Below are 12,607 nucleotides of genomic sequence, written 5' to 3'. Positions count from 1 at the left end.
CAAAGCCACATGGATCTACAGTATGGGAAACACGAGGATCACACCGGGGCATCTTTTGACTGTCTCCATCCACATGTACAAAAAAACATCAGTATTGACATACATACAGTACATTACACATGATGTGTACATTACAATATACCCACGCTGTGTGTGATAACCCCGAACAAGCATTCAACTGGTGTGTGTTTTCGGGGGGTGTGTTTTAGTCAGAATGAATGGTTCTCTTACTTTTCTCCATGCAGGCTCCCTCATTCATTGTGACATCATCTACGGCTATGAATCCACTTCCACTGGTGGTCCTGCTCCCTGAGAGCATAACCTGTAAAACAGATGGTCATTATCATCAAGTGTGTGTGTGTGTGTGTGTGTGTGTGCGTGCGTGTGTGCGTGCATAGAAGACTCGGCTCAAAGGGAACCTCACTGACTGTGTGTGTGTGAAGTCATGTTTACATGTGTGTGTGTGTGTGCGTGTGCGTGCGTATATAGAAGACTCAGCTCAAAGGGAACCTTACTTTCTGTAAGTCCTTGGTGTTGATGGTGACCTGTGCGTTCATCCACTCTGAATCCTGGGTACCTTGACGTGTCCATGCCACAGACCTAAATAATTTCTACAAGGAAATGCATTGTTATTGTTCCATGTTACACTATAAGCGACAAAACTATGACACATGATTCATTTAAAACACGTGTTATTCTAATGGATGCCACCAACAAATAAACTGGCAATCATTTGAGCAAAAGCATCAATAGGTCGTATCATTTGAGCTATTGTAAACTATATGTTTATGTGTCAAACATAGAAGGGATCAGTGGAGGTAGAAATCGGAGGACCGGCTCATTGCCATTCCTCATTTTATTCCGTGCATTACAATGAGCCTGTCCTCTGATTTCTACCTCCACCAGCCTCCCCTGGTAGTGATATACCTACTGTCTGTATCAGGAGATCCAGGTTGGACACAGAGGGCCCCAACATGTAATACCAGAATCCAACACAGATCAGGTCAGATGTTTGGACCGGAAGTGGAATAGAGACGACCGCGGTCTCAATGTCCTTATCACCCGACCCATTCAACACCAGGTAGAAACCTGCCATGAATGAATGAATGAATGGGATGGATGAATGAATGAAGGGATGGATGAATGAATGAATGAATGAATTAATTAATTAATTAATTAATGGATGGATGATTTAATGATTTAATAATTGAATGAATAGTGTATTGTGAGTTGTTCTGGTCTGGAAGTCCTATCTTTTTATTTAAAAAAAAAATGTTTTTAGGGCATTTCTGCTTTATTGGGATAGAGACAGTAGAGATTGACAGGAAGGATGGGTGAGAGAGAGGAGGGATGACATGCAAGATATGTCGAGGGTCGGAATGGAACCAGGAACCGTGCGATTATGTGGTATGCGCCTTTAGTGTGCTACGCCACTAACGCCCCAAGTCCTTATCTTTTTAACAGAACGAACCACATTCTGGTTCTGGGTCCTACTATACCTTGGTTGTTTCCAAGAGTGTGGTCGTACAGTGGTCCATTCCAGGCCTGGTCCACCTGACTGCCATTATAGTGGACCCAGTCTAAGGTGTCATCACTGTCCTGGACCCAGTTACAAAGCCCTAAAGACAGAGTAGAGACGACAGAGACATTTTACGGTGGAAAACACCGCTAAGCATAATCAGAGTAGAATTATTTCTATACACTCAACATACAGTAAATCCTCCCTACTACTGTATGTGAAGAGGATCAAAATGGTAAGGTAATGTCCATGATATAATTGTTGATAATGATATGGCATTAGAAAATCAACAAGGTGCATCGTATCGGTTACAAAGCTTTATTTCTCATTATATGAAATCGAACCCTCCCCTTATTATTCCTGTAAATCATATTGTCCATCACATTTGTTTATGAAATGTGCTATATAAATAAAGTTTGATTTGATTTGATCAGTCTCCGACTCTGCAAGCCTTCTCTGTACCCCACCCTGTTCGAAGGTGCAGTCCATGGGGGAGACACATGTCGTGTTCATCCTGATGTAGATGTCATCCAGGGCGATGCCTCCTTCGTCCTTATTTGGATTGTTGGCTACAAATAGGATCTGACACAAACACATGGTAGACGGACATTGTCAACTAATGGCTGAATTTTCTCATTCACTTATGTAGCCACTCAACAAAACATTCAGTCAGTTAAACTCAATTCACACAAAAAGAGAAAGATAGCATCGGAGACATAGTATTGTGACACAGTTCGTAAAACATTCCGTCGTAAAAAGTGCTTTACACGAATCCAATTTAGAGAAAACATGTTGCTCTGTGTGTGTGTGAAATGTGAACCGTTGGTGTGGGTTTAGTGTGGGCTCACCTGGTGTCGTCCTGTTGCACTGTAATCCACCCTGGCTTGATGCCACAGATCACCTTTGTCACCATGTCTGCTCCACACAGGATGCAGAGCGCCTGTCTCATTCACAACAAACACTGTCAGCTCCATCTTGTCTGAAAGAAAAACAAATCCTCATGACATGCACTCTCTCACACCGAGCGCGTTATAAATCTGTATCGGCTCACGGACTGAAGAACATAGCATATTCATTAACAGCTTGTAGGCAAGCTGTTTGTTGAAATTGGCATGTTTGTTTGATATAAAGCTTCATGTTCCCACCACCGCATAGCTCAATGGAACAGTTAATATAATAATAATTTAATATATGCCATTTAGCTTTTTTTCCAAAGCGACTTACATTGCAGTGAGTGTATACATTTCAGTATATATGGTCCCAGCAGGAATCAAACCCACAACCTACGTGTTGTTAGTGCCATGCTCTACCAACTGAGCCACAGAGGACCACAGTCCTCATCTTTTTAACAGAATGAACCACAGTTATTCTGGTTCCTACTGACCACAATTAGTGCTATGTGCTTACATCTTCACAATGCACAGCATCAACATCTTAAAGATGGTGACCATGGTGACCTTGACTCTAATGGTGACGTATTATAAACTATATGTGACGTGTAACAGACCAAATGCTCTGTAGCTGGACAATATCTTGCTAACAGGGGAGGCTGGTGGAGGCAGAAATCTGAATGACGGGCTCATTGGATCAAATACTCACAAGAGGGAGACCACATTTCCATAAAGAACCAGAACTCCAGACATGCATGGTCCACGGCCTCCATAGGCTCACTCCAGAGATGGGCGATCTCCACTTCTCTGAGAGACGGTAAGAAGAGGATATAATGCCCTGAAGAGAAGAGCCACAACAACCCACATTGAGTATGAATCAGGAGAGGCAGGTGGAGGTAGAAATCAGAGGATGGGCTCATTGTAATGCACGGAATGGAATGAGGAGTGGTATCACACACATTCAGTATAAACATGCGTGGATTATGAATGACTGGTGATTCGGTACTACAGTCATTGAAGTTCTTTCCTTTCAGACAATGAAAAAAGCAGTTTTATTATTTTATTTAAGTACTTCTCTGTATTCAACCTAAATGATTCCAAATTGATCCATAGTTTGCATGACAATTTCTTCCTATTGTGTGATGTGTACATTATATGATACAGTATTCAGTTTATGGGGTAAGGGAGCCTACCCAAGCTAGAACTGGTGGTGTGGTCCACACTTGGAGAAAAGCGGCCTCCACTGGACCCTGCCCACCAGTCCCAGTCCACTCCATTCCCTGCTGGTGGACTGTCCAACCACCCACAGAAGTCCATCTCAAAGTCACAGAATCCTGCGCAAGAACACACACGTTAATGCACACAGACAGAAACGCAAGCATGCACGCATGCCCACACGCACGCACACACTCACGCACGCACACACAAAGGTTACCGTACCAACCTTGGGGTGGACAAGTGCCATTCAGAAGAGTGAGGTCATCAATGGCTATGTCACCCTCACGCCCATCCCCCACCACCGCTTCAAAAATGATCTGTCAATCAGGAAAAAACATTCTCTGACTTTCCTCTCAGATTGAATCTATTGGTTGGTGGTGTGTACCGTACTGTATATTTGATCATGTCTAACAAGGATCTGATGATCAGTAAATCAGAATGGTAAATCAGGATGGTAAATCCCAGAATGGTGCTCAGATGCTGGATAAAGACAGTAGGGAGGTGAGAGGGAAAGTGCAGACTGCCAGTCTCATAAATAGTCAGTAACCATATGAAGACAGCATCCACAGATGAGTCCAGAGCAGTCAGATTATGACATCTCCGATACAGTCTTCTACCTCTCACTGTCTGCTGGTTAGTACACCTTGATTGGCCTACTGAGGAGTGGTATGACCTTACTGCAGACTAATGTACATGTCAGCGTTCACTGACTGCTTGCACAAAACGTATCTGATTATGTCAAGGATGCGTAATGTTTACGATGGATTATCAAAAAGATCATATCTCAGGCCAAAGTTCACTCTGTGACTGTTTGATGTCTAGCGTGCACAGGTAACATGCTGTTCTATCTTTTCATTGGTAGATGGACATTGCTCAAACAGATAAACATGTAATTCTTGAAATATAGATGTAGCGTGTGGATCATTGGATTGACTTTATGTTGTATGATTGACAACAAGTATGAGGTACTGTATGTGTCTTTGGCTGTCCGATGCAATTTTGCTGTAGCATATAGCCACTGTGGTAAACCGCAGCACAAAGAAAAAGGAACTGTAGTAAATGTCTGTCGTCACATGCACTAGCAGTAGTAGTAATAGTAGTAATGGCAGCTGGTAGTAGTAGTAGTAGTAGTAGTAACAATAGTAGTAGTAGTAATAGTAATAATAGCAGCTATCAGTCAGTAGTAGTAGTAGTAGTAGTAGAACAGTAGTAACAGTTGTAATAGCAGCTAGTAGTAGTAGTAGTAGTAGTAGTAATAGCAGCAGCAGCTAGTAGTAGTAGTAGCAGTAGTAGTAGTAGTAATAGCAGCTAGTAGTAGTAGTAGTAGTAGTAATAGCAGCTAGTAGTAGTAGTAGTAGTAGTAGCAGTAGCTGTAGCAGTAGTAGTAACATCAGCTAGTAGTAGCAGTAGTAGTAGTAATAGCAGCTAGTAGGTAGTAGTAGCAGTAGCAGTAGCAGTAGCAGTAGCAGTAGTAATAGCAGCTAGTAGTAGTAGTAGTAGTAGCGGTAGCAGTAGTAGTAATAGCAGCTAGTAATAGCAGCTAGTAGTAGTAGTAGTAGTAGCGGTAGCAGTAGGAGTAGTAGCAGTAGTAATAGCAGCTAGTAGTAGTAGTAGTAGTAGCGGTAGCAGTAGTAGTAATAGCAGCTAGTAATAGCAGCTAGTAGTAGTAGTAGTAGTAGTAGTAGTAGGAGTAGTAGCACTAGCAGTAGTAGTAGTAGTAGTAGTAGTTGTAGCAGTGGTAGTGAGGCCCTCTACCTGGTAAGGAGCATCAGGACTGAGGACAGTAGCTCGGCCATGTCTCCACTGTTCTCCCTGATCTCCTGTCTTGGTCCACAGCTGGATCCTGGTCCTGGTACTGGTCCTGTTGCTGTGGAGGTAGATACTGAGCTCTCCCACGCCCCTCCCTTCCATGTGGTACCAGAACATCCAGCACTCTCCATTGTGAGGGGTGGGCTTGTTCACCCCCGTCACCATGCGCCCTGTGCTGCCCACGGGGTGCCTCCACAGCTGGGCACTGAGGTAGAACCCTGAGAATGAGGCAGAGGCATCATCATACGGTCAATGCTGTGTGTGTGTGTGTGTGTGTGTGTGTGTGTGTGTTGGCTTGGCTTGCTACATTCCTACATATAAACATAAATGTCAGCGGCCTACAGTGTTTGACTCCAATGCTAGACCCCCAGGGCTCTCACCCAGCTCAGTCCCCAGGGTGTGGTCCACGGCTGGGCTGGACGTGTTGGTAGCCTGGGTCCCGGTAATCCTGTTCCAGCTGAAGTCTGCGGAGGTGTCAGCATGCAGGCCACAGAGGGAGCCCTGGAAGGTGCACTCTCTCTCAGCCGGACAGGTGTCGATCACACTGCTGGACACCACCACGTCGTCTATGGCAATGCTCCCTTTGTTACCACCCACCACAGCCTCCAGTATGAACTGGAAAACACACATGCTGCATGGTTAAACACATCTCTATATAGTTCCAGTTCCAGTACAGTGGCACTGTTTCAAAGCTGTGTTTGAATATTGGAATACTACTGACAATCCGTTTACTTGATATAACTAAGCCCTTAGATCAAATAATGTGAGACAGTCATTATGAGACAGTTCATAGCTGTTTCCATTTAGATGAGCCGCTGTAATGGTGGAGGTGTTTTCGTCTCAGTACCTGTATTGGCTGGTCACTGGTGAAGGTGAGGTCTGCAAAGCGCCATTTGTTCCCCTGTGTCCTGTGCCTCATCCACACGACCGTCTCCGGCCCCTCAGCTTGCTTGGTGATTAACCTCAGAGAGCCTGAATCAGAGCATAATAGCAGGACTGTATGTGACATCTCATTGGGTCTCCTTAGGGCTAGCCCTGACAGGAATAACCACCATAGGACTAATGATAATGAAGGTTAGCCATAGCAGGGCCAGAGCCATTACAATATACTGCTATTGGCCAACATTCCCATGAGGAGCTAATATGGCTGAATCATGTGGTGTCATGTAAATGCATCATAATGCTTCCGGCTAAAACCTTGATGGCTAAACTCTCTGTATTTAGGGCTCTGAGCAGGGATAGCCATATCAAGGCTCTCTCTCACCGATACTGCTGCCGTAGATGTGATACCAGAAGCTGACACATAGCACTCTGTCTGCTGGCTGGGGGTAGCTGATGAGTCTGGCGGTTGAAGAGGGGTCCAGGTTTTCGTTTGCAGAAATGAACATAAAGTAACCTACCAGTATATGAAACAAACATAAAAGGTAAGGAGAAATCACACAACTGCTCCTATGACTAATACAACAAAAAAAACTGGTAAAGTGGGAACCACCTGGGGTCAGTTTCCCGAAAGCTTCTTAGCTAAAGTAGTACTATCTCTTTTGAAAATCCAGGCCCACTCCTCTCCTAGACCAGAAAAGTTCTTAATTTATGTCAGGGATCGAGTCATCTTTCTCAGGTTAGCGAACACTCACCAGAGCCAGTAGTGTGGTCACATCCTGGTCCTTTGTCCTTATTGTCTCGTCCCCACTTGAGTGCAGCGGTGTGGTCTGGGTACCATGCACAGGTGTCCTTCTCAAAGTCACAGGTAAGCAGGTTGGACCCTGCAGGGACGTCCCCTTCCCTGCAGCTTTCAAAACTGATGTCATCCAACATGATGTCCTGTGCTCCATGGAATGCGGGCTCCACAGAAAACACCAGCTAGAGAGAGAGAGGGAGAGAGAGAGAGAGAGAGAGAGAGAGAGAGAGAGAGAGAGAGAGAGAGAGAGAGAGGGAGAGAGAGAGAGAGAGAGAGAGAGAGAGAGAGAGAGAGAGAGATGGAGAGAGAGAGAGAGAGAGAGAGAGAGAGAGAGAGAGAGAGAGAGAGAGAGAGGGAGAGAGAGAGAGAGAGATGGAGAGAGAGAGAGAGAGAGAGAGAGACACGTTGATACAATGGTGTGTTTAGAAGAGTGACTGCTAAGACAGATATAGAGTGTCTAGTAGTGTCTAATAGTTTAATTCACTATGAAAAGGACTTAAAACAATTATGATTTATTACAGGCCCAAGCTATTTCTTGACATTACAGCCATATTTGTTTAACATTACTCTTGTGAAGTGTGTATGAGAATGACACGTACATGGATGAGGAAGTGCCAAAATATGTAGAATACATGAACATGTGCTTTTTTACGAGGATAGTATATAATGCCATAATGCCAACCTTGAAACCTCCTGGACGATTACCAATGAATGCCGTGGCATTCTCCCACCCATTAGTTTGTGGCTTCTTGATCCCCAGGAGCTGATTGGTGGAACTGCCTTCCACGATAGTCAGATAAAGCTGAGAGGGGACAGATGAGTCATCATGGAGGTGGAACCAGAAGCTGAAACACATAAATTACCATAAATTACCCTCATGTATCACTATAACTATCATAGTAAGGAAAGCTATCCCACAGAAAAAAAGATTTGCTTACATCACAGTAAACGTTATTAATCTGTTTCAATATAAGGTTATTGACCCTTGACCCCCACCTTTGACAAAGGTAGGTATGTTATTTATTCACTAATAGAGACATTGATTCCATAAACCAATAGAAAATGTATGCCCCATTACCTGATCTGGCATCCCAGGGCACCAGGCTTGTCAACAAAATGTTCCAAGATGGCTTCTGCAAATAAGACAGGAGCTCCCTCTCCTTCCACATGCATTACCTGACCTGGGATATACAAACAGACATGCAGTATCAACAAGGCAGCACATGAGCGGTTCGAACACTTGAGATATGAGCCAGCTACAGTAACATCCTACCACAACCAGCTTATGCACACTCAACCTGGTTATGCACACTCAACCTGGTTATGCCGAAAGAAGAAGGTGGTTTAACCTATAGCACCAAAGAGGGATCTTCAGAACCATAAGTAGTACCTTACTCCCTCCTGTAGAACCATTTCAGAACCCTTTATTCCCTGAATACATTCTCAGTTACTTTGTACTTTTATATCTATGACTATATACTTTACCATAGTGTATAAACCTTATTTTAACAGTTTAAAGCACATTGCATTGCATTGATGTACGAAATATGCCATATAAATAATGTGTTATTGACAGATTGATTGAAAGAGTGAGAGTGCCTATGCTGCTATGAGAGAGACCTACCCAGGGGAGATCCTGTGGTATGGTCATGCCCGGGTATTGAACTGACGTTAGCCTTCTCCAGTCTCCAACGGTAGTCTCCCTGACTGGTGTCGTTCCAGCCACAGGTGTGGCGCTCAAAGTCACAAGATCCTGAGAGGGACGAGCAGAGAGAGTCACATAAATTAGAGAAACACTGAGACTGAAAGGAATGGGAATGTGCTTTTATATCAGACAGAATGGCTTTTGGAATTTTATTCCCACAAATATATGAAACACATGACTGTATGTCTTATTGGAGCTGACAGATATGCTTTAGAAATTGTTTCCAGGGACACTGACGCACCACAAAAGTCCTCATCTGAGCCGTCGTCACAGTCTATCTTGAAATCACAGACAACGTCATTGGGGACACATTTCTCAGGCGCACACTGGAATTGTCCAGCAGGACAAGAGGACACAATGACCATAGAGACTGAAAACAGAGTGATTATTGTTAGAAAAGTTTGTTGTGGGGATGTGGATAATTCCACCATTATGGCTATTTCACAATGGTCTTACTGTATGTCTTCTTGAAACATTCATACGGAAAGAAGAAAATTAATGTGCATGTTGTTGAATGCTGCCCTCCCAACATACTGTACACACATTTATTGTACTGTACATATAATACTGCTGCACTTCTACCAAAGGCAGCCCATTAAAAGTTGCAGCCATTCAAATCTCATGATTACTGGAAGTTTGTGTTGGCATGTGGATCTTTCCACCATTATGGCTCTTTCAGAATTGTATTATGTCTACATGAAACACGGAGAAGAAAAACAAGGTACCCTTATAACTAACCAAGGAAAGTCCATGAATGCATTACAGTTGCAGCCATTCAAATCTCATGATTACTGAAAGCCCCTCCACCCTCCCTCCTTTAATCACACAGGACTTCCCACTATGCACCTGTCAATCAGAGATAGCCCCTTTCACTGATGATCCTTGAATACCATTCCCTTCATGTTTTAACACTGTGTGTGTGTGTGTGTGTGTGTGTGTGTGTGTGTGTGTGTGTGTGTGTGTGTGTGTGATCAGCTGGTCATGGACAGTACAAACAAATATGAATATGGTGAATCATTAAGGGAAGGTATTTCACCCCTTACCTGATAGGAGAACCAATAATCTTCTCATTTTGAGCAAAACATGAAAGCAAGAAAATAAATGTGAGGCTTGGAGTAAGCTGCTTCACAGAATGAACTCTACCCTTCTAAGGATATGAATGGCAGCTCATGACCCTATGATTGGAGATCAGTCTTTATCACAACGAGGGGACTAACAGATTTAGTCCTTATCAGCAACATGTACCAAAAGTCCACCGTGCACATAGTCAAATCACATTACAGTACACTTCCATGTCTTGGCTTAATGGTCCACAGTGTATTACGTGCAGTATGGAGTCGTGTAGAGTCGTATAGATCTGCTCCTTGATATCCCAGGTTCCTGTTTTCTGTTTATCTTCATCATGCAATTTCCTAGAGTTTGATCGTAAAGATGTTGAGAAAAAAGTGTACAGCGCAGCAAACTGGTTTTGATCCTAGTTAAATGCCCCAGCAACATACACTGAACAGCAGTCATTGATAGATAGCCTGATAGATATTGATAGATATCTTCTGTCGATAGTCTGGGCTGTGTATTAATGGCGTGCTGATAGTAGATTATATGGACACAAATGTGTAGGCAAATTTGGTAAGAGACAGAGATGCCAGTCAAATGTAATATCATTTTCATATAGGTACTGTAGGCTAACTTAAGTCACAGTCATGACCATTCATTCTCTGATTAGCACATTGTATCACTATTTATTGAGTGCACTGAATTACACACAACAGGCAAACCTTCCAGTATCTACTAATATTGTCTAAACCACTAAACCACAGTGGCCTAGGCCTATGTTGCATGATGTACACTGCTGCACATGAACACGAGTATATCGCGTTTGATATTGTTGCATTTGATCGATTCCGTAGGATGTTTGATAATATGGACACTGAAATTCGACCGAGCGTCCGACCGCTACGATAGAAAGTTCATCATAGCGAACCATTTGCATTGAAAGGGAAGGCCTACATCTCTTTTCGGAATAAAACATGTGCATTTTGAATGTGTATGATGTGCCCAAATCCCTTGCTTTATTTAGAAAACCTCTGGCCCATCAACTTTCGTCTTAACGCGCGCCTTTTTGCCTATTATTGCGCATCCGATTCTGATAATGAATGGGCCTCTAAAAACAATGAATGTGTTACTATGGTGATCATATTGCGATGTAGAAACCTGTAGCTGATTGTGTAGCTGATTGTGACGTCGGCATGGTGTTGGGGTTCTAGCATACGGTTCTAGAAAGAGGGCCGAGGCTGTTGGCACAGTGAGTCATGAGGTATGGCATCTTGGAGGTCGTCGAATCCACCAACAGCCCTTGGTAAGTTTAGGAAATGTTTTAAAATATCACAATCATACTGATGCAACAAATGAGAAACATTACTCAAAAATGTTGTTATTTAGGCATATATAAATTTTCCAGAACTAATTGAATGTACATTGAAAATAATATGTTTGATAGATATGTGTATGTATGTATGTATGTATGTATGTATGTATGTATGTATGTATGTATGTATGTATGTATGTAACTATGTATGTAACTATCTCTCTCTCTATCTCTCTCTCTCTCTCTCTCTCTCTCTCTCTCTCTCTCTCTCTCTCTCTCTCTCTCTCTCTCTCTCTCTCTCTCTCTATCTATCTATACAGTATATCTATCTACAAGTTTTGATCTGTTTGACTCCCAGTCTGTCAGAGGCGTAGGGGGTGCAGGAGACGACGCCTCTCCAAGGCCAGAAACTCACTGACCAGGCTAAGAAGGGGGAGAGAGGGGAGAGGGAGGAGGGAAACTCCTGCTTGCCCACCAGGAGCCTCTGAGCCAAGAGAGAGGAGAGGAGACCCTCCTCAGCGTAGAAGGCGAGAGGCCAACCCTGTCAGGAGACGCAGGTCTCCACCAGCCTCTAAGCTACGAAAAAGGAGGATGGCCAACCCCATTAGGAGATCAAGGGCCTCTACGCGAAGAAGGAGGAGAGGCTCCCCCCAGCACAGAAGCAGGAGGATAGCTAACCCTATCAGGAGGCGCAGATCCCAAATCAGGAATGAACCAACTCCTGTGAGCCACAGAAAGAGGGCGAGAGAGCCGGCAGGTGCCAGCAAAAGCAGTTCGGGCACCAGTGACCAGTCGCTCCGGAGGGAGGGAGGGAGACGGGAGAGTGAGAGTGAAGGAGAGGAGGAGGAGGAGACGGATCAGGCCTGTGTTTCCACAGAGAGATCAGTGTCAAGAGAGAGAGAGCTCTCTCAGGAGCGGGAGTGTGAGGCAGAGGCGCGAGCGTTCCCTTACTCATTGAGACTGAGGACAAACAGAATACCCTATTACCCTACGGGGAGAGCGGCAAAAGGTAGAGCGAGACCTCGATCCAGTGAAGGACCCACAAGCGGAAACGCTGCGGGTCCATCCAGAGCCCAAACCAGACAAAGGAGGCCAAACATCAAAGACAGAGAGAGAGGCAATAAGGATGATGACGGTGCAGACAAAGAGGCCCTGAGCCAAAGTCGGAGCCAAAGCGAGAGATCCAGCACCAGGATTAAATACAGACTCAGAGCCAGGCCAGCAGCTCCTCAGAGACAGCCTGTGCATAAGACCAATAGAGATGCTGCCACCTCCACCACCCCCACCACCAGAGAGAGGGGGAGGAGAGGAAAGCATAGAGGAGCAGAAGAAACCCTGAGCGGACAGGTCCAGACAGGCGATGAAGCAAGGAAGGCAGGGGGGGTTGCCAACAGCGATGAAGGCAGAATTCTGGGATTGTGTG

Source organism: Argentina silus, assembly GCF_951799395.1.
Source record: "Argentina silus genome assembly, chromosome: 18".
Lineage (NCBI taxonomy): Eukaryota > Metazoa > Chordata > Actinopteri > Argentiniformes > Argentinidae > Argentina > Argentina silus.
The sequence above is the reverse complement of the archived record's forward strand: the minus strand, read 5'-3'. Positions refer to the sequence as shown.